We start from the raw sequence: 26,754 nt of genomic DNA on the forward strand, positions 1-26,754 counted from the left end.
AGAGCCGTCCGTTCAGCAGGAGACAGTTGGGAGAAAGGCGGCCCACACGCCCCACGCCGCCATTTTCTAGCTCGAATCTACCCCTCACAACCAATTCGAAAAAAAGGGAGGAAAGAAACGCCCGCGTCTGGCTACTACGCAAGTGCGCCGGAGCCTTGGTTTGCAGCTCCTCCTACGGCGGCAGCGGGGCGTCACGCAGCGCATGCGCCCAACTGCTTTAAAAAACGGTCGCCGGAGCGCTCCCCTCTCACGCATGCGCGCACGCATGCGCGCACTCCACGCGCCGGCCTCTAGGGCAACGGGTGCCGGTGGCAGGGTTTAGCGCGCGTTGATCACGTGCCGGCGGCCGTAAGCGTTTGAGACGTACGTTCGCCGGTCGCTGCTGGTGGTGGGCGCGGCTGGGAGTCGCGAGGCGCCAGGGAGAGCGGGGTCAGTCAGGCAGTGTGGCCGGGGCTCGTGGTGTCCGCGTATGGTGCTGGAGGGCTGAGGAGAGATAGGCCGTGACTCCCAGAGACGTGAGTGAATTCGGGTAGCGTCACGGCGGGACCTCGGCGTCGGGGGTCCGCGACGCGCCGGCTGCGGATGCTCGGAAGGCCTGGGATTGCGGAGCCGGGAGGGACGGCCGCGGGCGTGGATAAGAAAACCGGACCCGTCCGCCGTTCCACGGCCACCTTGTATTTGTTTTCCGTGGTGGGTTCCCTAGAGGCCAAGTAACTTGCCATTTGCACACCTAGTCGGGGTCAACGAAGATGAAGTCTGCAAACACATTTTTAAACTGTGGGACTAATACATGTGTCCAGTGTCAGTATTTGTGTTCGTGTGTTTTTATTTGAGTACTACAGTATAGCGTCTCAGATATCACGTACATTAATAGATTAAGCTGTACAAAGCGGTTCAACTTTAACTCTCCTTGCCTAACGGTTAATAGGACATTATGGGAATTATTAACGCATCAGGAAAGTTGCCTCAGAAAAAGAACATTCTGGGACTTTACTGGTGGCGCAGTGGTTAAGAATCCGCCTGCCAGTGCAGGGGACACGGGGTCGAGCCCTGGTCGGGGAAGATCCCACGTGCCGTGGAGCAACTAAGCCTGTGCGCCACAACTACTGAGCCTGCGCTCTACAGCCCGTGAGCCGCAACTACTGAGCCCACGCGCCACACCTCCTGAAACCTGCGCGCCAAGAGCCCGTGCTCCACTCGCCGCAACTAGAGAAAGCCTGCGCGCAGCAACAAAGACCCGACACGGCCCAAAATAAAAATAAATAAATGAATAAATAAATAAAAGAAACATTCTTAGAGCAGTGGTTATTAACCTTTTTTGGGAGGAAGGGTTTATGGATTACTTGAAAATGCAAAGAAAGTTTGTGCATACATTCAGGTAGGAAACCAGTTTGCACATAATTTCAGGGTGTTTGTGAGTCCTCCCTAAAAGCCTATCCATGGACTGACTAGCGTGTTAAAGACTGCTTGTCTAGGTACTAGATTACACATCATAAGGCTTTAAAGAAGAACAAAGGTGACCCCTATTATGTTTACTTCTCCTAGGATGAGACATTCAAAACAGTTGTTGCCAGGTGTTTGTTCTTTTTCTGAGGATGTACGTGATAAATAGCCAGCCAGGGAACTGTATTATTGTGTATCTTTCACACCGTCCTTGTAAATTGGATGGAATGCGAACTGTACGTATGACTAGTCAGAGAATGTTGACTGACAGTGTATTACAGAAAGAGAGATCTCCAGAGGCATGCTCTTAAAAGTGTTTTTTTTTTGTTTTTTTTTCTACAAAAAGAGACATAATACCCTTTGGGATGATACATGACTTGGCAAAGCTATGCAGTTGGTTAGTGGCACAGCTAGGGCCAGAGCCCAGGTCTCACTTCCAGCCCATCGTTCATTTCAACAATCATGGAATGCCTACTGCTGGACACTCCACAGATGTTACAAGTGGCCCCTCATCTCTTCCAGCTGTCCCAGGTCAGCTTTCCCACACGTCACACTGGCTGTTCTAAGTCCTTACCACTTAAACCTCACTAGCCACATTTCTCCATATTCCACCTCCCAACCCCCAGCCTCACCTCCTGCCTAACCATCCTTAGTACATACTATGCATTCAACTAGTTACCAAATGAATGAACCCCTTTTATTTTTCTTCATTGAGAGACATTATCCCAGATATTTCTGGGTTCCCTTCTGGCTAGTAGTTTGTGAATCTTCATGTTTGGTTCTGTCTGTGTGAAGCTCATTCATTGCAAACTTACTAGTGCCTTAGAAACTGAATGGTAATTTTTGTTTTTCACAGGCAAGTGTGATTACTAGACAACTTGCTATATAATATCTGGTCCTTACTACATAAAGGACCCAGCTTAGGTAGTGCTAGGCTTTCTTGTAGTCAACATTGAAATGTGGCTAGTTAAAATCACAACTTTTATTTGCAGTAATCCATTATTTATCTTGTAAGGCTGAGCTGGTACATTTATTTCTTAATTACGTATTGTAGTATGAGGTAATTGATGCCTTTCTAATGCAAATAAAGACATGCATACAATTGCACAATAGCACTTTAGCTGACTTGCACAAAACTGGTCGATTTTAGTGCTTTACTAAAATGGCAGCTTTAAACGGGCTACAACTCAGGAGAATGAAGGCAGTCTGTATGCAACCCCTACCTCCACTGAATTCAGCTTCCATTTATCACTCATTTTATGAAATAGTCCTCCAAGAGCATTAGCGAGTTTTTTTCTGAAATCTACCTTTCAAAAATCTCTTTGAATTTGCTTAACCTCTGAGGATTTTTATGGTTGCCAGGTTAGGTCACTTTCATCTTTACGTTAAGTCAATAAGTAACCAGACGCATCAGTTTCCCTTCTTAACCTAATTCAGAATGAGTTCATGGCAATGTAATCTTGCATTCCTTTCTCCTGCTTGAGTTCCATGACGGGAACCACCATTGTGTCAGCTTTGCCACTGTGATCAAGTCATAAACGTCTCAGATAATTCAAGCCTAGTTTACCCTAATGAAGAAAATGGGAAGATAACATTTGTTGAATTCCAGCTGTGTCCTGGCCTTTGTTTCAGATGGAGAACCTTGAGATTGGAACCATTCTCTGTTTGGACTTAACAGAAAACATCCAACAACAGGAAGCCTATAGGACCACACTGTGCTCCTAATATTAAGGAATTGAAAAAGGAAGTGTTTTTCTATCGTCAGCCCAGCAGTGGGGCTGCTGTCATGGAGTGGTCCGGCTGAAGATCCCAACTAATAGAAATCGGTACCTCTTTTGTGTTTGAAGTGACCTCTTTGAATCCAGAAATGCAATTGCACTTTTCTCTTTATTTTGGGTCATTTGTTGACCAATATCTGTGCCCTGTCCTAGAGTAGGTTGTACCTAAAGAACAGGAAAAAAAGGTTAGGACAGATGGGCAGATAGCATGCACTGCCTTAAAGAATGTTGTATACTGCTTTTCTCTTCCTGTTCTTCAGTTCTTCATGAGTTTGGTGTTGAATACTGATAAAACGACCTCCACAGTCAAGAGAAGGTAAGTACTAAAGGCAGCAGAATGAAGAATTTGGGGTTAGCGTTACCAGATCACAGAGCATGGAATTCTTCAATAGTTGTGCCCCAGGAATTCACAGAGCTCTTGGAAGATTCGCATTCCCCCAGACCTGGTCTGAGAGCCAGACGTCTGGTGGGTGATGTGTGTATTAACAGGCACCAAGAGTCTTGTTTTCCTCCCAGACTCTTGCTCGAGTTTGAACCTAGTGGAAAGTCCGCCTCCTTTAGTTGTTGGGCAGGCAAAGGTTATCCAACCGAGTGAGGGCAGGAAGATGAATAAAATAGGAAATATGGTGATTAAGAACAAGCTTTGGAGTTAATTGTCCTGAGTTTGATTCTTTTTTTTTAATCAATTAATTAATTTACTTATTTATTTATTTTTGGCTGTGTTGGGTCTTCGTTGCTGTGTGCGGGTTTTCTCTAGCTGCGGAGAGCAGGGGCTACTCTTCATTGCGGTGCACGGACTTCTCATCTGTCGTGGCTTCTCGTTGTGGAGCACAGGCTCTAGGCGCGCGGGCTTCAGTAGCGTGGCACGTGGGCTTCAGTAGTTGTGGTTCGTGTGCTCTAGAGTGCAGGCTCAGTAGTCGTGGCTCATGGGCTTAGTTGCTCCGCGGCATGTGGGATCTTCCCGGACCAGGGCTCGAACCCATGTCCCCTGCATTGGCAGGCGGATTCTTACCACTGCTGCCACCATGGAAGCCCTGAGTTTGATTCTTAAACATGTCTCATACCAGTTGGGTGTCCTCAGACAAGCTATTGAACTCTGAGCTCAGTTTCCTCATCTGTAAGCTGAAGGTAATAGTGCCTTCATGGAGTTGTGAGCGTTAAAGGAGAACATTGATGTAAGGCACACAGTAAGGGCTCGGTATAAATGGATCATTATTATTAAGACAATAGCCCCTGTTTTTAAGTTCCTTGGATGTTTTCCCTCCTCAAACACTGAAAGGATTTTAATTATTTTTTTCGAATAGGATTCTTGTTCTAAAAGATTTTGTTTACTATCAGAGATTGTATTTGTGAAATGATAATTCAGTTTCCCTTTACTAATCAGAAATGTAACCGACATGCGGAGGTTTTTGCCTCCTTACCATAACTAATATAATCTCACCAGGTTCTTGTTATTCCAGCTAAAAGCAAAGATCTGTGATGTTATAGCTGGAGCAGTTTTATGATGAGTTAGACTTATGATTTCCAGTAGGCTCTTTGAAACGTTACTTATGGGTCAGAGAATCCCTGTGCCTTTTCATAGGTTCTAGACTACATTTTTCTCAATGTCAACACAGTTAGCTTCAAAATTAAAAATTAATGTTAAACTGGGATTCAGCTGGATTCTCCTGAGACTTTGTGCAATGCCTGACTTATTTTGTCCTAGAGGTTGCAGTCCATTGACTTGTATTTTCATATTTCAGGCTTCAATGCAAAAGGAAAACTAATGGCTAAATTTTCTAGAGCTGTTATCATTATTTATATATTTTTTTTTGCGGTACGCGGGCCTCTCACTGTTGTGGCCTCTCCCATTGCGGAACACAGGCTCCGGACGCGCAGACTCAGCGGCCATGGCTCACGGAACCAGCCGCTCCGCGGCATGTGGGATCCTCCCGGACTGGGGCACGAACCCGTGTCCCCTGCATCGGCAGGCGGACTCTCAACCACTGCGCCACCAGGGAAGCCCCCATAACTATTTTCTTATATTGAAATTGAAAGTCTTTGGTTTTGGCCCTCAGGGACCTTCACATCTTGCCCCACTCTATCTTTTCAGCCTCTTCCAGCGTTCCCTGTCATGCCCTCTATACCCCCCAGCCTCTCAGTGTTCACCAAATTCATCTGCCTTTTAAAGTCTCTTGGACCTTGCTGGGGGTTCTCTCTGCTTGGATTGCTGTTTCTTCTCCTGGTCGGGCCTCTTTGAAAACCTGGCTCAAATGTGTGCTCTGTGGAGCCTTTCAGATCTCCCAGGCCGAGGTGGAAGCACTCATCATGTGTTTTCGTGAGATGTCTCTTCTTGGTAGACAGTGTGCTCCTAAATCATAGGGCTTTGTCTGATTCGTCATCATCTGTCTAGAGCCAATGTGGTGTATCTGTCTGCTCAGGCTGCCGTAGCAAAATGAGCTGGGTGGCTTAAATTACAGACATTTATTTTCTCACAATTCTGGAGGTTGGAAATCCCAGATCAAGCCCTAGTAGGGTTCCAGTTGAGAAGTCTCTTGAGGCTTGTAGATGGCCGCCTTCTCACTAAGTCCTCACATGGCATTTCCTTGATGTGTGGTGTGCTGCAGAAGGAGAGAGAGCAAGAGAAAGAAGGAAAGAGATCTCTCTCTGGTGTCTGTTTTTTAAAAAATTTATTTTATTTATTTATTTTTGGCTGTGTTGGGTCTTCATTGCTGCACGTGGGCTTTCTGTAGTTGCGGCGAGCAGGGACTATGCGTTGTGGTATGCAGGCTTCTCACTGCAGTGGCTTCTCTTCTTGCAGAGCACGGGCTCTAGGCATGCAGGCTTCAGTAGTTGCAGCACACGGGCTCAGTAGTTGTGGCTCATGGGCTGTAGAGCGCAGGCTTAGTAGTTGTGGCGCGTGGGCTTAGTTGCTCAGCGGCATGTGGGATCTTCCCGGACCAGGGCTCGAACCCAGGTCCCCTGCATTGGCAGGTGAATTCTCAACCACTGCGCCACGAGGGAAGTCCAAATCCAAGACTTTTAAATGCTTTAATCCAAATACATACCCACTCCTGTCTTATATATCATTATTGTCTATCATTTTACTTACAGCTCTTTTTTTTTTTCTTTTTTTTTTTTTGCGGTACGCGGGCTTCTCACTGCTGTGGCCTCTCCCGTTGCGAAGCACAGGCTCCAGACGTGCAGGCTCAGCGGCCATGACTCACGGGTTCAGCCGCTCTGCGGCATGTGGGATCCTCCCGGACCGGGGCACAAACCCGTGTGCCCTGCATCAGCAGGCGGAATCTCAACCACTGCGCCACCAGGGAAGCCCCAGCTCATTTTTATATTCTTCAAATTATTTACTATTGCTGTTGTTTTTAAACAGTCGGTGCTGATTTAGAGTCGCCACGTAGTTAGTTACGAATTACTTCGCTACCATTTTTTCTCACATCTCTTTTTCAAATCTTTTCTTTCTGAAATAAATGCCGTAGTATTTCTTTCAGTGAAAATCTTTATAGTCGTATTCTTTTAGGCTCTTCAGAAAAAAACAAACCTCTTCTCTTCCTCATTGTTGTATCGACATTTAGCTGGGAAGGTAATTATAGGTGGACATGTATTTCTCTCAGCAGAAAAATTTACGTATATTTCTTTATAGAGTGATCATGCTGTGCCACAGCCACTTAGCGGAGGCACGGAGGCTTGAATCCATGCCCACGTGACACTAGAGCTGAAGTTATCAGCCGAATCCTTTGTATTTGGATTCATCAAATAATACAACGTGAACAGTAACAGGTGCACAGTGTGTCTACATCATGACAACACATAGGCAAATTTTAAAATACAATATTCAGTCCAGCGCAGCAAGCATCTTTTGCACACTTCCCAAATGCTGAGCAACGCGGGGCACACAAAAGATACTGTGCTTTGGTGGGGGCAGCACCGTCTCCCTGGGGAGGTGGGAAGCACGGCAGCATTCGTTCCAACACACTTCAGCATCCCAGCCAGGGTCCTAGGTCTTGTGATGCTGGGAAATAGCAAACACGTAAGGCTCTCTTTGAGCTATAAATGTGCTTGTATACCGATTACCCTCAGGAATACATATGCAAACATTGTATCCTGGCTGAGGAGCCCCCTGAAAGCAAGCCTGGACAGGGGCATGCACATACCTAATTGATTGGGGAAAGTGAGTGATTCCAGAGACTGGGGGAGTATAACAGGGAAAAAGGAAAACCAATACAAGAGTGCATTCTCAAGCTGGTGCTGGGGCTCTGTCTTCACCAGGTTCTCCAGAGAACTAGAACCAAGAGATTTACTCTAAGGAATTGGCTCGCACGATTATGGGGGCTGGGAAATCCAAAATCTGCAGCGTTGGCCGGCGGGCTCGAGACCCCGGAGAGCTGATGGTGCAGACAAAGTCTGAGGGCGTCGTGCTGGAGAACTCCTCCTGCTTCAGGGAGTTCAGTCCCTGTTCCCTTTAAGGCTTCAACTGATTGGATGAGGCCCACCCATACTGTGGAGGGCGCTCTGCTTCACCCAAAGTTCACCATTTTCATGTTGATCTCATCCAAAAAGCTCTCCAAACTGACATATAAAATTAACCATCACAGGCTTGGTCCTCCGGTACCACCTAGCAGTGTGTAGAATGTGCCTCAGACGGTGCTACCTGGGACAGAGAGGGAGCAGTTGTCTGTTGGTGCTGCGCCCCATGGCCAAGGCCTTCTTGCCTGTGGATGCATGAATTTTGGGCAGATTCCTGCAGGCGTCCTGCACTGTAGTGTCAGGGCAACCCTGGGGCAGAACGCCAGAGATGCCTGGGTCAGAAGTGTGGCCAGGAGCATCAGCATACACCTGCATCAGGGTATACCTGCATCAGGGTACACCTGCATCAGTGTACACCTGCATCAGGGTACACATGCAGGATGCACCAGCACTGGCTGGAATAAAAGGTAGGATGGGAGAATATAAGGCCAGGGCGTAAGAGAGTCATAATTCCTTCTGACTACCTTAGTTTTCCTCAGTGAACACCCTTCTCCATTTTCTACTGGAGACTTTTAGAGTTACTGTTTCTCCCACTCACGGTAGGAAAAGCATTTAGTTTTTGTTACTCTCCAGAAACCACCAATGTCTTTGCTGTACTAATGATCCCCTCTGTCCTTGGATGTCACTGTCGGTCTTTCTGTCCTGCAATCCTCATGACCACACAGTATGAGAATACTGTTTCACTCTCCCAGCTGCCATGAAGCCTTTGAGGCCACGGATCCACCCTCCCTTCCTGTTTCTCAGTTCTGTGGTTCTTATTAATTGCTGAATAAATGTGGCTAAAACAAACTGAACAGGCTTTGCTTTTCGACTCTACCATACGGGTCCATTCTCATCATGCTTTTAAAACTCCACGGTTAGGGCTTCCCTGGTGGCGCAGTGGTTGAGAGTCCACCTGCCGATGCAGGGGACATGGGTTCGTGCCCCAGTCCGGGAAGATCCCACATGCCGTGGAGCGGCTGGGCCCGTGGGCCATGGCCGCTGAGCCTGCGCGTCCGGAGCCTGTGCTCCGCAACGGGAGAGGCCGCAAAAGTGAGAGGCCCGCGTACCGCAAAAAAACAACAAAAAAAAAACCCCTCTACTTTTAGACCTTACCCCAGTCCCTTAACCCTTTGGCCCCATCTTCTCATGTATAACATGAGGTACATGTTACCTACTCAGAGGTTCATTGCTCGATTACACGAAGTGGTGGGTATGAAAGCACTAACAGCTGGGAAGCCGAGCACAGCTGCGGGCTGTGACTGTTACCACGGCAGAGTTTGCTAGCTGGCCACCAAAATCTGCTCCCCCGTCTTCCGCAGGAATGGACTGCCGTGGGGCTCAGCGAGAGATGGCCCTGCCCGTCTCCTTTGTTGCTGGTGTGGCCTTGTGCCCAAATGCAGGGATGCACACGGAGACGATGGTGCAACTTCTAGGTCATCTTCCACATAGACAACGAGCCCCAGCCCGGAATGCAGCTCTTTTCCCTCCTCGCAAGCTGGAACGTGAATGTGCTCACCACCCAGCTTTGACCTCGGGAGGAAGACCGTGCCCGCAGCCAGCACGGCAACAAGCTGGAAAGGGCCTGGCTCACCATCTGGACCTTGGGCCTGTTATGTGGTAAGGCAATCAGCTTTTCTTTAAGACACTGTCCTTTATGTTAGAGTCTCTTTGTTTCTGCAGCCTGGACTCTGTCCTGTTACTATGAGTACAGTGTAAGCGTGAGTCTCATATAACGAAGTCCTCTTCCTTTGACACTAAACTCATGTTGGGCCAGAATCTTTTGGCCTTAATTTTCTCTCAGTGAGGATGTTACGTTGGAGGGGGCAGGAGACACTGAGGACCATTCTATACCAGAGACATGAAGGATGGACAGCCCTTGCCTTTCCTGCATTCCTGTAGAATAACTCTCGCCGAAAGCGTTACGCTCATGTTAAGCCATCTTCTTTGTGGAGCCGTGGGCAGAGAAGGTGGAGCTGATATAACGACACCCCTCTTTTCTTTTCGAGGCCTTGGCCAGGACTTTCTGTGACACACGTTTATTAACCAGAGTCTGCGTGGAAATGGGGGCTGAGGAAATTTTCCTAGAGTGGGAAAAGCCTAATGCACTTGAAAACATGAGGCAGAGCTAAGCCCACATTCCAACTTTATCACTTAACAGTGAAGTCACTTGATCTCCCCAAGTCCCTTTTTATTAGTTTATCCAGCTCTCAAATGGGGCACCACTGTCTGCTTCCAAGGGTTGCTGGGGAGATCACATATCATTGAGACAAAGGGCTCCTGCATATTTCTGGGCATTTTGTACACTGTTCACAAATACTCATTTCTTTCCTCAGAAAAATTTGGGAGAATCCGTTATTAAAAAGTTTTGCTTGAGTTACTTTATATCCCACTCTCTCAGAAGGTATCTGAGGCTCCCTCTGAAAGGAATGTGATTTATAAAGGAAGTTTAAAAAGTTCTTTCACACTCCTTTTAGGAGTGATTATTTAGGATTATTTTCTTCTTCCGATTCTGAGAGATGTGTGTGTGTGTGACGGGGTAGATTTAGTTCACTACGAAAGAGAAGGTGCGAAAAGACAGCAGTCCTTGGTTTATGACAGCATTGCTGACCTTGATGGGAGGGAGGAAAAGATGAGAGGTGCTGGGCGATTCTGACCCTCAAGGTTGAGGAAATGAAAGCTAGTCTGGGAAAGCCGTGGTCAATTTTGAGTGAGAGCCCTGAAGCTCCTGAGGCCGGGGAGGTCTGCCATGATGAGGGTGTTACGATCACAGTTTAAAGTCTTGGTGTCTAAAGCCATAAGGCAGGTGATTTCTAAGGCCTTGCAGGTTCCTGGGGATTCCAGGTGTGGTAAATACTTAGTGTTCCCTCTCTTCCCCTTCCCCCCCTTCCTGCCTCGCTTTTCTCCTCTGCCTGCTTCCCTGGAATCTCATGCATGCACGGACACTCATTTGTATTCAAAGCAAGGCTTAATCCATTCGTTAAATATATACTGAGTAATAAATGTGTCAGATTCTAACCAACTGAGAAACAGAGTCACAAGGAGCCACTGAAAACCAAGGTACGTATCAGCTTTATTAACGGGCCACGCAAGTGCCCAGTAGCCTGGGAAGAGCAGAGTTCCAGGTGCCGCTGGACTGGAGCTGGTGGACCCACCTCCCACCATAACCCTGACTCTCCCATCACAGGCAGAGGGGCAGCACCCAGCACAGCCTGGTCTGATTTGTTCAGCGCGGGGAGAGCGGCGGTCTGAGGGAGAAGGAATTAACGTCATCTGGTAGATGAGGCCCAGTGTCCTCTGTCCTCTCGTTGCTGGTCCTGCCAGTGAAAGAAGGGAGCAGTGAGTGATGGGCGGCATTCAGTACCCCCTCCTGGGGGAAGAGCAGAAGTCTACCCCTCTGGACCAGTGAGGGGAGGTCTGAGTGGGCGGGTGGGGGACATAAAGACTCCTAACAGGGAGCTTTGGATCACATCTCCTCAAAGTTCACGGTGAAGTCCTAACCCCCAGGAGCTCCGAATGTGACCTTATTTGGGAATAGGGTTGCCGCAGATGTAATTAGTTAGGATGCAGTGACGCTGGAGTAGGGTGAGCCCCTCATCGAACACGACTGGCATCCATATAAAGAGGAAATTTGGACACAGGTACACAGCGAGAAGGCAGGCCACATGAAGATGGAGCAGAGATCAGGGGGATAAGTCTTCAAGCCAGTGAACACCCCAGATGGCCAGCAGACCCCCAGAAACCAGGGGAGAGGCCTGGAACTGCCTCCCTCGGAGCCCGCAGAAGGAACCTGCCCTGTGCACACCTTGATCTCGGATTCTGGCCTCCAGACTGTGAGAGAATAAGTGTCCATTGTGCAAACCCCACAGCCTGTGGAGCTTTGTCCCTGCCCCCCGAGGACACTATACAGAGGCCTTGAAAGGAGGAGCCCTGGAGGAGGACCCAGAACAGACAAGCGAGGGGGACCCCACTGGCCGGGACCCCACTGCCCCTTCTCCTCCAAATTTTATTGGAGTATAGTTGACTTACAATGTTGTGTTAGTTTCAGGTGTGCAGCAAAGTGAATCAGTTATACATATACGTATATCCAGTCTTTTTTAGATTCCTTTCCCATATAGGCCATTACAGAGTATTGAGTAGAGTCCCCTATACAGTAGGTTCTTATTAGTTACCTATTCTATATATACTAGTGGGTATATGTTAATCCCAGTCTCCTGGGACGTAATTTATCACGTCCCCCCATGTTTCCCCTTTGGTAACCACAAGTTTGATTGCAAGATCTGTGAGTCGGTTTCTGTTTTGTAAATAAGTTCATTTGTATCATTTTTATTAGATTCCACATATAACTGATATATGATACTTGTCTTTGTCTGATTTACTTCACTTAGTATGATAATCTCTAGGTCCATCCATATTGCTGCAAATGGCATTATTTAGTTCTTTTTCTTTTTTTTTTTAAGATTTAATTTTATTTATTTTTGTCTGCGTTGGGTCTTTGTTGATGCGCGTGGGCGTTCTCTAGTTGGGGCGAGCAGGGGCTTCTCTTGTTGCGGAGCATGGGCTCTAGGCACACGGCCTTCAGTAGTTGTGGCTCACGGGCTCTAGAGCACAGGCTCAGCAGTTGTGGTGCATGGGCCTAGTTGCTCCGTGGCAAGTGGGCTCTTCCTGGACCAGGGCTCGAACCCGTGTCCCCTGAATTGGCAGGCAGATTCTTATCCACTGTGCCACCAGGGAAGTCCCTATTTCATTCTTTTTTATGGCTGAGTAGTATTCCATTGTATATAGGAAGGCGTGTTCTTGAGGAGTTCCATTGTATTAAAAACCGCTAGTTGGATGGTGAGCCAGCCTGGGATGCTGAGGACGGTCAACTCGAAATATAAGAAGAAAACTAGGGGAAGGTGTCTAATATTTCAAGAAAGAGGGAATGGTTAGGGGTCTTGAATGTGCTGAAAGGTTAAGTAAGATGAAGATTGTACAATATCTACTGGATCTAGCAAAATCATTGGTCATTGGTGACCCTGCAGGAAGCCATTTTGGAGAAGGGAAGTTTGAGTAGAAGCCCTTTGCAGTGGTTTGAGAAATGAGGAGTGGAGACACTGTACATTACTTTACAGAGGTTTGGCTGAGAACTGAAGCTCAGAGATCAGGAAATAGCCAGAGAGGGCAGTGGGGTGGAGGGGTGATTTTTTTAAATGTCTTTCAAAGTAGAAGAGTCCCGAGCATGTTAACATGCAGAGCGGAATGATCTAAGAAGAGGCTGAAAATAAAGAAGAGAGGCGGATAATAGAATGCAGTTCTTGAGAAGGTGAGAGGGGCTGGGACCCAGGGCACACGGGGGTGCTTAACCCAGGAGAGCAGGAGGGAAGGAGGAGAGGATGTTCGCGGGCACAGGTGAGTCTGGGTAGTGACAGTGCCGTCCTTCATGCTATGGAAGGTGCCACTTTTCTGATCAATTCAACTCCACAAATACTTGTTCCCAGACACTAGGCTATGAGCTGGTGAGGTAAGTGAGAGCGAATCTAAGGCTCTCTTGGAGTCAGAGAGAAGTGGGGGAGACAGGTAACCATGATCAGAGCTAATGTTCATGGAGCATGGACTCCGGGCCACGCAGTCATAGCGCTGAGTTCTCACAACAGCCCAGGAAGTGAGCAGCCATGTGATTCTGATCTAACAGCCGAAGGAACAGAGGTGCAGAGAAGTTAAATTACTCGTTCTAGGTTAAAAGAAACTGTGGGACTGAAATGAAAACCCAGAGAAACCACTCTGGAGGGTGTGCTTTTCATGACAACATCACGTGCTGGCCCTTGTTCATAAATCACGTCTCAGGAAAGCAACTCGCCAGAATGCCAGGCGCCCAGCTATCACCAGTTTTCCAGGGCAATCCTAGTTTAATGTCATTCTCATCTTTTCAGCGAAGGCAATTCATTAACTTTCCTTCTGGCATCGCTTCAGCTGGCACGTTCCTGTCAACCTTTATAATCCAGCCTGTTAACCCTCTGCTTCTTCTGTAAAGCTGGCCTCTCTATGTTTTAATCCTTCTTGGTTTTTTAATTATAGTTCCTTTCTGCATCCCAAACTGGGGCACAAAGGACTTGTTTTAATTTAGGAATCTGTGTGGGAAATCTTACAAAAGGCTCACAGAGATGATGATATGAGACTCTAATTTCCAGCCTGAACCTCTACCCTGAACTCCAGCTCCATATATCCAGTTGCTTACACAACATCTCTATCTGGATGTCAGATTTCAAAGGCTGAACCCCCAAAGCCTGATCTCCATCTTTGACTCTACCTCCTTGTCTACTGCCCCCTGCAGTCTCCCCATCTCAGTTAATGGTATCTCCATAACCCCAGGTATTTGGGAAAAAACCTCTCCTTCTTGATTTATTTTTTATTTTTTAAAAATGTTATTGAAGTTTAGTTGATTTACAATGTTGTGTTAATTTCTGCTGTACAGTAAAGTGACTCAGTTATACATATATATATTCTTTTCCATTATGGTTTTTCAAAGGCTGTTGAATATAGTTCCCTGTACTTGTTGTTTATCCATTCAGTATATAATAGTTTGCATCTGCTAATCCCAAACTCCCAATCCTTCCCTCCCCCACCCTCTCCCCCTTGGCAACCACAAGTCTCTTCTCTATGTCTGTGAGTCTGTTTCTTAGACAGGTTCATTTGTGTTGTATTTTAGATTTTATATATAAATGGTATCATGTGGTATTTGTCTTTCTCTTTCTGACTTACTTTGCTTGGTATGATAATCTCTAGGCCCATCCATGTTGCTGCCAATGGCATTATTTCATTCTATTTTATGGCTAATAGTCCATTGTATATATATACTACATCATTTTTATCCATTCATCTGTCAGTGGACATTTACATTGTTTCCAAGTCTTGGCTATTGTAAATAGTGCTGCTATGAACGTTGGGGTGCATGTACCTTTTCGAATTATATTTTTGTCTGGATGTGTGCCTGGGAGTGGGACTGCTGGATCATGTGGCAACTCTATTTATAGAAAACCTGTCCTTCTCTCAGGCCCCACATATAATCAGCAGATGCATCCCATTGGCTCTCCAAATTATGCACATCCACCATCTGACCATGTGATGGTTAATGTGTCAGTTTGGCTAATGGTACCCAGGTATTTGGTCAAACACTAGTCTAGATGTTGCTGTGAAGGCATTTTTTTAGATGAGATTAACATTTAAATAAATTGATTTTGAATAAAGCAGATTACCCTTCTTAATGTGGGTGGGCCTCATCCAATCAGTTGAAGACCTTAAGGAAAAGATTGACCTCCCCCAAGGAAGAGGGAGTTCTGCCTGCAGGTGGCCTTTGGGCTTGAGTTGCAACATCAGCTCTTCCCTGGGTCTCCAGCCTGCAGGCCTACCCTGCAGATTTTGAACTTGCCAGTCTCCATAATTGTGTGAGCATTTCCTTATAGTAAATCCCTCTCTGGAGAAAGAAGAAATGCTCATGACGGCCACAGTCCTCATTTCTGTAACTCTTCACGTGGCTGTCATTGGTATTTTTAAGTACCTTCTTCTACTACCCATTCTGTATTTCCTTTGCCCTCAGCAAGCACTTAGCTTGTTGTGGTTCTTTGCCTGGTGGGGGGACCCAAACTGTCATTCCTGAAGGGTCTGGGCCATTAGTAGTCCTGCTTGAATTGGATTGTTGTAGCTTTCCATCAGCTTTTATCACAGGGCGTGATAATACTAAGAGATGCCCTAAGTGACCTCCCGTATTCCAGACATACCCAATTTCCCCTTGGTGATCAGGGTCAATCACCCCAGCCAGCACAGCAACTCCCTTATTTGCCTGTCAATTCAGAGACTGGGTGGCAGTCTTAACTTCCGTTCAGTGGAATCATTGTTGCATCTACTGGTAGAAGCATGTCCTCCCTTTGGAACTAAGACCTCAAAGCCAGCTGAACATAGGTCACGGGTATAGGAAGCAAAAATCTCTGCTAGTAGGACCCTAGGGGTAGTAGTAAATGATGCCATTTCCACCCCTTAACTCCTGGACTCGTGAACCCCGGCTACTAGACAACCAGAGAACTATACACATCTTCTTGGGTGTTTCTCTGGAGAGCTCGAGCACAGGCCATTCCTCACCACCTCCATGATTACCTTGGCCCAGGCCACCAACATTTCTACCCGGACTATTGCAAAAGCCTCCTAAGTCATGAATAAATCGATGAGGGAATATGTAGGCTGGACCTTGAAGGAGACACAAGGACCTGGTAGGTGGGGAAGGGGCAGCAGAATGGCATTAGACAGAGGAAATTGCAAAAACAAAGGCACGGATAGTTCTGAAAGGGCAAGCTATGTCCACTTCTAAACATCAGTGAACTGGACAGGGAGGGGGAGGAAGAGCAGATTGGGACATACAGTGAAGTCCTTACACAGAAAAATTCAGCTCGGTTACTAATTGGGAAAGCTTTACCTGGAAGATTATTCAGAATTGACTGTTGTTTTATTTAGATAAAAGTATTTTGTGAAACTCAGTGTTATCTTATTTTCACTTTCCCCACCAACTTCTTCCCTTGTGTTAATTTGCATGGAATTAGCCAAGTGGAGTTTTGGAAATTTTTCTTTTGTACAATACATGTATTTAAGATGTAAACCAGGGCTTCCCTGGTGGCACAGTGGTTGAGACTCCGCCTGCCGATGCAGGGGACACGGGTTCGTGCCCCGGTCCGGGAAGATCCCACATGCCGCGGAGCGGCTGGGGCCGTGAGCCATGGCCGCTGAGCCTGCGCGTCCGGAGCCTGTGCTCCGCAACGGGAGAGGCCACAACAGTGAGAAGCCCGCGTAGCGCAAAAAAAAAAAAAAAAGATGTAAACCAGTTTACTAGTTGATACTACAATATTAGATTATAAAATTTTTTAAAAATAAACTTTAAATTTTGCAATAATTTTAGATTTATAGAAAAGTTACAAAGATAATAGAGTTCACTCATCCCCTTTCCCCAGTTTCCCTAATCTTACATCTCATATAACCATGACACACTTGTTACCACTAAGAGATTAACATTGGTACGTTACTATTAACTATACTCTAGACATTATTCCTATTTCACCATTTTCTCACTAGCATCCTTTTTCTGCTCCGGGATCCGATGAAGGATCCCATGTTGCATCGACCTGTCATGGGCTCTTGGTCTCCTCTGGTCTGTGATAGTTCTTGTTTGTCATTACTTAGTTAGGAGTACTGGTCAAGTATTTTGTAGATATCCGTCAATTCGAATCTTTCTGATGTTTTCCTCATGTTTAGACTGGTGTTTGGGATTTTGGGGGTGAATACAAAACAGAGATGAAAAGCCCTCCTTTTCCCATGATTTCAGAGGTACATGATTTCAACATGACAATACTGTGATGTTAAATTTGATCACTTGGTTGAGGTGGTGTCTGCCGGACATTTCCACTGTGAAGTTACTGTTTTCCTCTTCCAATGCTCTGTTCTTTGGGACAGAGTCATTAAGTTCATCCTCAAAGGGGTGGGGTTAGGAAGTGAAGTGCCGCCTCTTTATGGGGGGAGTATCTACATATATTATTTGGAATCCTTCTGAAAGGAAGATTTGTCTCTCCTTCCCCCTTTTTGTATTCAATCATTTATTTATATCAGTGTGCACTCATATCTCTTTATTGTATACTTTTGTTGTAATCCAACACCACATTCTTTCTTTTGTTCAACGTGCCGCATTTGTTTTCGAACACTTCCTTTCTTTCTGGCACTACAAGATGCTCCAGGGTTATCTCCTATCTTCTCTGCCCAAGCCCTAGAGTCAACCGTGTCTCCAAGGAGCTACTATAGCATTTTATAAACACCTTAGTATAGTTTTTTAAAAAATTTAATAGTTTTGAACAAATAGAACATTAAGTTGAACTGTATTGAATGTTTAAGTATGAAGGAGTGGAGAGTAATATATAGATTTTGTGGATGGGTTTTTATCCTTATGAAAAAGAGAATTATCTATTTATATTAATATATATTGTTATTGCCTTATTTTAAATATAATATTTAAACAGCGGAAGCTGTTTCCTGCCTGTGTATGTGAGAGCGTATTCCGGAGTATACTGTTCTGTATATGTCCCTTAGTTCAGGTTTGTTAATTTTGATTTTCAACTATAGAATCTCTCTACTGGATTTTTCCTTTGCTTATTCAGTCATGGAAAAAGATATGTTAGAATCTCCCAAATGTGGTGGTTGACTTGTGAATTTCTCCTTGTAATTATTTTAGTTTTTGCTTTGTATCTTTAGAAGCTATATTACTAGATGCACACAAATTTAGAATTGTTCCGTCTTTGTGTTTAACTTCCCAAATTAGCTCTCTATCTGTAGCAATTTTCTTTCTTGTTTCATAGTAGTTAAACATACATAACATAAAATTTACCATTTTTATCATTTTTGAGTATAGAAGTCAGTGACATAAGTACATTGTTCTGCAACCATCACTATATCTCCAGAACTTTTTCATCTTGCAAAACTGAAACTCTGTCACCATTAAACAATAATTCCCCTTTTCTCCCTCCCTTTAGCTCCTGGGAACCACCATTCTACTTTCTGTCTCTGTGAATTTGACTGCTCTAGGTACCTCATGTAGTGGGATCATACAGTATTTGTCCTGTTGTGTCTGGCTTATTTTGCCTAGCATAATATCTTCCAGGTTCATCCATCTTGTAGCATGTGTCAGAATTTCCTTCCTTTCTCAGGTGGAATAATATTCCATTATATGTATAGACCACATTTTGTTTGCCCATTAATTTGCTCATGGACACTTTGGTTGCTTCTACGTTTTGACTGTTGTCAGTAATGCTGCTATGAACATGGGTGTACAAATATCTGTTCAAATCCCTGCTTTCAGGTTTTTGGGGTTTTTTTTTGTATAGACCCAGAAGTGGAACTGCTGGATCATATGGTAATTCCAGTTAATTTTTTGAGTAACTGCCATACTGTTTTCCACAGTGGCAGCACCATTTTATATTATCACAAGCAATGTACTAAGGGTTCAATTTATCCACACCCTCACCAACACTTCTATTTTCCGGATTTTTTTTTTTGATAGTAGGCATTCTCATGAGTGTAAAGTGACATCTCGTGGGTTTTATAGTAATTTTTAAAATGAAAGTTGTATTTTTCTGACTAACACATAGAGTTTTCTTTTGGTAAATATTTGTGTGGTACATATTTTTGTATTCTTGACTTTCAACCTTTCTGTGACCTAATGTTTTATGTGAGTTTCTTGGAAACAACAAATTATTAATTTTTCTTTTCATATCTAATCTGACAATCCTTGTCTTTTAATGAGAATGTTTAGTCCACTCATATTTGTTGTTGTAATTAGTATAGAGTTAATTATGGCATGTTATTTTATGTTTTCTATTTGTCCTCCTTTTTAAATTAATAAATTCTCTTTTCTTAAATCCTTGGGAATTCGTTTATTTTTTCATTCCATTATTTTCCTTCTGCTGTTGTAAAGGGGTAAACTTTGTTTTTATTCTTTTAATACTTAGCCTTGAAATACTTTAACAGGCACATTTAACTTTCTGAAGTCTAAATTTAATAACTTTAGCTTCCTTCCAAATAATATAAGGACCTTATAACGTTTTAACTCCAGGCACCTCCCTTTTAGCTTATGTGTTTTTGTTGTTGTTGAGTGTTTTAGCTTTACCCCTCTCTCGCTGACATTAGTCTTTATTGTACGGTAGTATGGTTTATTCATTACTCCTTCTGTTTCCCTCTATGTGTACAGAGATTCACTAGCATGACACTTCTAGCCTTTCTCTGCCTGACTTAAACTAATGGGTGAATTTGGAAGGGAAACTAGGCATGTGTAGCCTTGTCTTTTCTTGAGAGGGAGTTGTTTTCAGGAAGAACACATATGATTCTTTTCCTCCAAGCTGTAAGTCTTACAGAGGCAGGTTCCCATGTACTTGGCAGAAGGGAGGGTGAGGGTGCAGCTGTGGAGACCTGGAACTGCCTGTGACTGGCTGGGTAAGTTGGCCTAATTCTAGGGTTCAATATTATGAGATGTATTTGCCTGCAGATGTAAGCTACATTTCCCAACATTAGTTTCGTTGGTAATAAAAGCAAAATTTTGTCCTTCTCTCTGCCTTCTTGTACGTTCTTGTTTTACAATCCATTCATAATCCATATATGGAAAAGAAATGCTTTTTATTGGGATCTTTAAAACCTTAACAAATTTCTGTTATTGTTATTTTTGTTATTATTTTATACAGTAATTTGTTAAGGTTTCCTCAGTATTTGCCATACTCTTTGCTCACCTTTACTCCTTGTATCTCAGACTTTCCTTCTGGGATAACTGTCCTTCTTCTTGAAGTTATCCTTTTTTTTTTAAATTAATTAATTAATTTATTTATTTTGGCTGCATATGGGTTTTCTCTAGTTGTGGTGAGCAGGGGCTACTCTTCGTTGCAGTGTGTGGCTTCCCATTGCAGCGGCTTCTCCTGTTGCATAGCATGGGCTCTAGGTGCATGGGCTTCAGTAGTTGCAGCACATGGGCTCAGTAGTTGTGGCTCGCGGGCTCTAGAGTGCAGGCTTAGTAGTTGTGGCGCATGGGCTTAGTTGCTCCGTGGCATGTGGGATCCTCCCGGACCAGGATCGAACCCATGTCCCCTGCATTGGCAGGCAGATTCTTAACCACTGCGCCACCAGGGAGGTCCCTTGAAATTATCTTTTATTTGTTCCTTTTGACAGGATATATTTCTGGTAAACTTTCTCAATTTTGTTTGAATTAATTTTGTCCTTGTTCTTGAGAGATGGTTTCGTACTATGTACAATCCTGTTATTTATTTTTTCAGAAGATAGCATTCCACTGGCTTCTGTCTTTTATCAATATTATTGCTGTTCAGAAGTCAGCTGTCAGTCTAATTATTGTCCCTTTACAAGTGGCCTCTGTTTTCACACTTGGTGAAAAGACCTTTTTGTCTTTTGTATTCTGCAGTTTCACAGTGATATTTCAAAGTATGGATTAAAAAAAAAAAAAAACCCAGGTTAGAATTCACTGAGAATCTCAAATCTGAGAATTCATTTCTTTAATTAAATTAAGAAATTTATCAACTACTTTCTCTTCCCTATTCTTCTGTCATCTTCTGGACCCTCTTCCTTGTTTCTCAACTTCTTATATTTTCCATCTTTATTTCTGTCTGTATTGTATTCTGTGTAATTTCTTTAGATGTATCATCCTGTTCACTAATTATTTCTCCACCCATGTCTAACCAGCTGTTTAACAGATTGATAGAGTTTTTAATTTCAAGTTTTATGCTTTTTATTTCTGTAAGTTTTAATTGATTCTTTTTCAAATCTGCATGGTCTTTTTCTGTATAGTTTCTCATTTTTATTCATATTTTCAATTTTCTCTTTAACTGTGTTGGATATACTTTTTTCTGTTTTGTATCTGATAATTTTCAAAACCTGGAGCTTTTGCTAGTCTACTTTATGTTGTATCTGCCCATTCTCTCTCATGGAGACTTATTTCTTTGTGTGTGTGTGTGTGTGTGTGTGTGTGTGTGCGTGTGTGTGTGTTTTGATCAGAAGTTCAAGATCCTTGAAGCCTTGTCACTGGGAATTCTTTGAGGACTTGCTTGAGGGTGAAGATTTTAGTTTGATTCTGTCAGGCTCCTGAGTACACCACCAACCTGGGACCACTTTGGATGAAATTCTCAGTTTGACGTTTTTCTGGCCATGCAGGTAGTAGTGTTAACTGAAGCCACCAACCTGTGTGAGGACTGGTTTGCTGCTAAGATTTTTCAGGGCAGCCGTTCCCCCTCCACCCAGAGTTGAAGCTGAGACAGACTCATTTCCTCACTGACCCCTTTTCAGGGCAGATTCTTTCTTGCTCACACTTGCAGTGGTTTCTGATGGAAATGCCCACCTTGTGTGCACCTGAGACTTCTAAAACTGAAGCTCTTCTTTCCCACAGTTGACACAGGATGCCTCAGGGCTGGCCTCAGACCTCAGGGCTGGTTCTCCTCCCAGCACCCCTGTTCCTGCTTTGTTTTTAGCATCTGAGAATTTCCTTTTCTTTTTCATAAGCCCAGTCATGCATTTAAGAAGACGCTTTTTACATTTAATCTAGAACTTTGGGATTTTTGGTGGGAGTGTGTCAGGACAACTTTTTGCTGGACTAGAAACCTCTTGCAGGGCTCCTCCATCCTCTTTGCTGCAAGAGGGCACACTACTCTTTTCTCATACTTGAGCCTTCTTTTATAACCACACCCCTCACTCCAACAAACAGCTATTCCCTTTCATACAATTTCACATCAAGGAAACAGAGGGGAAATAAAGGAAATGATGTTCTGTCCTCCCCTTTGCCAACTTAGAACATAAACCCTCCAAGAGCGGGCATTTCTTTAGGAATGATTTGTATAGTAAGTAACTGCTCTTAATCAGGGACTCTCACTTGTTTCCACAGATCTGTATGTTGAATTGGATGTTTACTACCTTTAGATGTACCTTAGATGGATTGTGGAGTTGAGCTGGCTGTTTAAAGGCATCCCTGACTGACTCTTTGTATATTAAAAGACATGCTTTGGTTGAATATCATAAGAAATTTTGCTTAAAGGGGGATACTTTTGGCATTGTGCAGCCGTATGTGGATTAAACTAGCACAAGGTAGCTTGGGGAAGCCCCTGGCGTTATTTTATTGGTCAGAACAATGCCTCTCTCATAATTTATATATTGAACAGTCACCCGACGTCCATCACCCAAACAAAGGGATAGGTAAAGCCACGTTTCTTGGCCTCTGAGAAGCCGCCTTTCAGCCAGCATGGGCTGGTAACCACGTCAGGCTCACTAGCCAGACGGGAAGATGCCTTTGCTGAAGTCCGGTCCAGCGGAAGGATGACAGAGTGGTCGATGCGCTTCATTATCCTGAGAGAACAGCTACTCATCACTCCTGTTATTTCCAGGAAGCTACCTTCCCTTGTTTCTTTCAGCAGTAAGGGAGGCTCCCAGAGTGGAAGGCAACCCAGCAGCTTTGTCTTTTTTTTTTTTTAAGATTTTTTTGATGTGGCCCATTTTTTAAAGTCTTTATTGAATTTGTTACACTATTGTTCTGATTTTATGTTCCTGGTTTTCCGGCCGTGAGGCATCCTAGCTCCCCCACCAGAGATGGAACCCGCACCTCCTGCATTGGGAGGCAAAGTCTTAACCACTGGACCGCCAGGGAAGTCCCAACCCCGCCGCTTTGGACATTTATCTGCAAAATCCTGGAAAGCACAACCAGTATTGAGTTTGCTCCTCTCACCCAAAGCAGGGATGCTCATTCCAAGAGAGCAAAGGAGTGTTTCCTCCCATGCCTTCCTTCCCCGTGCTGTGCATAGTACATCCCAAAGACTATGGGGGAACCCAAGGGGTCCCGCGAGCAATAGGCCCCAGAATTATGTAGGGAATTAGGATTGGAAATGAGGTAAACGTTTCCAAAGCTTTGCAAATCGTTCTCGCAAACCTACAAAGGACAGCTGCAGAGCTTCAAAATGAGAAAGTATAAAATAGTAAAGAACGAGATCAAACCAGATGGGCATAATCACAGCAGCGAATGATCACTCTTCATTTTTGGAGTCCTTTAAAGCTGTGTATCGCCTTTGTCAGTACCAAAGATTCTAAGGAAAAGGTGCCCAGTCATCAACTGCGCTAAGATTTTAAAAAAATGGATCCTATGCTTTGAGTTTAAAAAAGAATGTTGAGCAGACGTATGATCTTTATGTTATTTCTGAAAATGTAAGACCGTTTAGACCTCCTTGCAAGCATCACCATTCTCACAATAACACATTCATCAGTGGAGCCGGTAGTCAGACGGTGGTTAGGCTGTTGGTTGCCTTCCACTAATCCACGTGATGGTCTTTCATAGAGCTGCTCCTTTGTGAGCCTCTGATTCCTAGCTGTCATTTCTTCCACTCCCCCTGAGTGTCTGCATGTTGAAAGCACCCTGGAGCTGCCTTTTCACTGTGCAAGCGTTTGCTGTCTTAATTAACGTGTCCACGTCTGTCAGGAAGCACAGTGTCCCGTGGCATGTGGCAACATTGATACGGATCGCAGTCTAATTTCGAGCAGCTAAATGTCAGGAGAGCAGAGGCCACCCCGTTTTTGGACCTTGACTTTGAAGGCAGGTCCTGTTGCTAGGTTCCTCATCCCCTCTACCTGCTCCCACGGAGTCGAAGAGAAATTCCCCACGGCTGGAAGAAGTCAGCACACCACGGCAGCTTCCCTTCCCTTCCTTGGACAATGGGAGCGAGTAGCTATTGTTGGCAGCTCCCGAGGCATCCATTCTTCCTGGGTAGAAATAAGAGGAGGTATCCTTTCAACAGGATCTTGAAAAATGGGTAAACGTCATCAAACATGGAAAGGGGTGTTTTCAGGGGGTCCCATTTCTGGCTTCGAAGGGTACTTATAACAGACCAATCTTCCTACCATGAGCAATCATAAGAGCTGGATAAAATACCAGACACCTGTTTGAAGGCGTTGGTGAGTAACCAAAGCAACCAGGGTATGGTCTCTGCCTCTCCCTTCAGGGCACTGATGATTCGTGGCATGGAGCCCAAAGGCAGAAGTGCTGCCCAGAGCTTCCGGCAGTCTCAGAGTGCTGGGGACACACTGAAGACCACTGCCACCAAAGCAGTGAGGATGTGATAAAAGATTGTGAATGGAGACATGTTTTACAAGCCCAGTTTGTCACTTAATTAACAATAAATGAGAAATAAAACTGTTCCGTAAGGCACTTGCTCAGCAGCCCATGCCTTCCCCTCCCTGGACAGACAGATCTTCATCAGAAAGTTCTTTATGAGTGTGGAATCAGATTCTGGTGGGGGTAGAGTTGCATGTTTCCAGTCCAGTGTGGTCAGCCTGACAAGGGCTGGCTGCTCCGTGGTGGGTGGCTCAAGCCCTAGAACTGGCACCCTGTCCCTGGAGGCACCATTGATTGACTCCTTGGTCTCCCCGTTTCTCTCATGAGCACCATGCTTTTAGTTTGCACAGAATTCCTTCAGAATTTTCAGGGTAAAATGTGATTAACTTGGTTTCTGCTCAGTAACTTACACTCAACATTCGAGTCCCGTCTCTCTGAGAACTCGGGCTGTGCTGAAGCCAGCTCGTACTGGCCTGCAAGAACTTACTGGGCGTGTCTCTTCCCGAATCTGCAGCCAATTATTTTGAGTTAGTAGCTTGCATTGGCCGTGGTGGAGCATTGACGCCATGGAAGCTGTAAATATTACAGATCAGGACTTCTTCCCAGAGAGCCCATTGTTAAACGTTTACCAGCACACCACTGCCTGGACTTCTCCATTGGAGTTTGGGGGGATATTCCAAAATCTTGGGTCTCACATTTCTAGAAATCCCCTGATCACTCCTGCAGATCCTTCGTGTTATCGTCGTCCAAGGGTTCAAGGGTACATCTTGGAGAGCGGCCTCATTTCTCTTATCTCTGGATTCCCGGGGGAACATTTTATTTTTGCCCCATGAACCAGCAAAGGCCAGACTGTGAACAGCCTTGAAGAGCAGTATAAGACGAGTGACAGAGGAAGCTGAGCTCGGAAGCTGCTGTACCGTCTGGGGAACGGTGACAGAGGCCTGCATGGGATGCACACGCATCTACTGCCTGGATGACCATTTCATTTGAGAGCAGCCCCATTCTACCACTTGAGGAAACATTCTCCCAGAATTACTGAGAATCTCGAGGCTTCTCAGGATGCCACTATACATCAGTCCATTGACACTTCTCTCTCCACACCTGTCTTCCAAATTGGTCAATGTTTTCAGGGCCCTTGAATCCCAGGAGATAGATATTTTTCAGAAACAGACCCTTGGGTTTGTTATGCAAAAACTAAGTCAAATCAAGCATCCAGAGGACAGAAAATCTTTGGTCGTGGAGTGACGACTGTCGATGAGAAGAATTCATGGTTTTTACTGTGTTTATTTATACATGAGCATCTCAGATGACTGTTCTTATTAATCTACATCAAAAGTCTATTTCCTGTAACCTGAGATTTTTCCCTGTTAAGCCCTGTAATGATGGTGTCCTGAGCAAGAAAGTTTTTGTTTTGTCTTGTTTTGTTTTGTTTTGCCTCCGAGCATAGCCTAAAGTACAGTTCTGATTGCCTTGTAAATAGGCTGTTCCTTGAATAATTATCTCAGCGACCACGGGTGGTTGTAGTTGATTCAGAAAAGTCTCCTTTTGGAGACAGAGTCTGTCCACGCTTCCCATTAAGTCATGAAGACCAAACCCAAGAGTGAGGTTGAATACTTATTCAGTATTCACTCACGGTGACTTGATGGCAGCAAAAAGGACTGAGAAAAATAAACAGCCGTCCGCACAGAAGAACCCCATTAAATCAGCTGATGAGAGCCTGTAGCTTCTCCTATTTACAGTCACATGACAGTGTATAAATCAGCATCCTCCTCGAGGGCCAGACCCTCCAAAGAAATGGGCTTTTAAAAAAGGAAGATGCAGAGCTAACATATTCATATACTTTCTTTTCAAATAATACCTGCCTGTGCAGTCCTCTAAGCTTTTCCAAAGATTCTTCACCCGCGTTGTTTGTTTTGTTTTGTTTGTTTTTGGCTGCACCACGCGGCACATGGGATCTTAGTTCCCTGACCAGGGATCAAACCCGCACCCCCTGCAGTGGAAGCCTGGAGTCATAACCACTGGACCGCCAGGGAAATGCTAGCTACGTTATTTTATTGAAGTTCTTATGACACGTGAGGGGATGAGATGGGCAAACTATGTTGTATTTCTGTCTTCTCGCACCTGCAGGAGACGCTGAGGTTCCGAGAATGATGCTGCTGGATCAAGGTGGCCCAGGATTCTCGGCTTGGCGTTTATCGTGCTGACTGCGAGGCTCATGACAATTTATTTTTGTGTGTGAAACGTACTTAGCTATAGGTGGATGTTTACTTTTGATAAAGATGGTGATAGAAGTAGCAAAAAGAGGGGCCTGGTGTGGTTGGGATTGGGGGACTGACATTGAGCCTGGTGTGGTGGCTTGTCCCAGCAATGGCTCCGACGGACCCC

The 26,754-nt window shown here is 44.8% G+C and overlaps 1 long non-coding RNA gene across 1 annotated transcript; it reads left to right on the forward strand.

Moving 5' to 3' along the window:
* Positions 1 to 497: 497 nt before the first annotated feature.
* On the forward strand, positions 498 to 26,754 carry LOC307194846. The gene is made up of 3 exons (XR_013830644.1): positions 498 to 515; positions 9,044 to 9,341; positions 26,497 to 26,754. It is a non-coding gene; the product is annotated as an uncharacterized lncRNA (long non-coding RNA).

Source organism: Stenella coeruleoalba (assembly GCF_951394435.1).
Source record: "Stenella coeruleoalba genome assembly, chromosome: 11".
NCBI classification, from domain to species: Eukaryota; Metazoa; Chordata; class Mammalia; order Artiodactyla; family Delphinidae; genus Stenella; species Stenella coeruleoalba.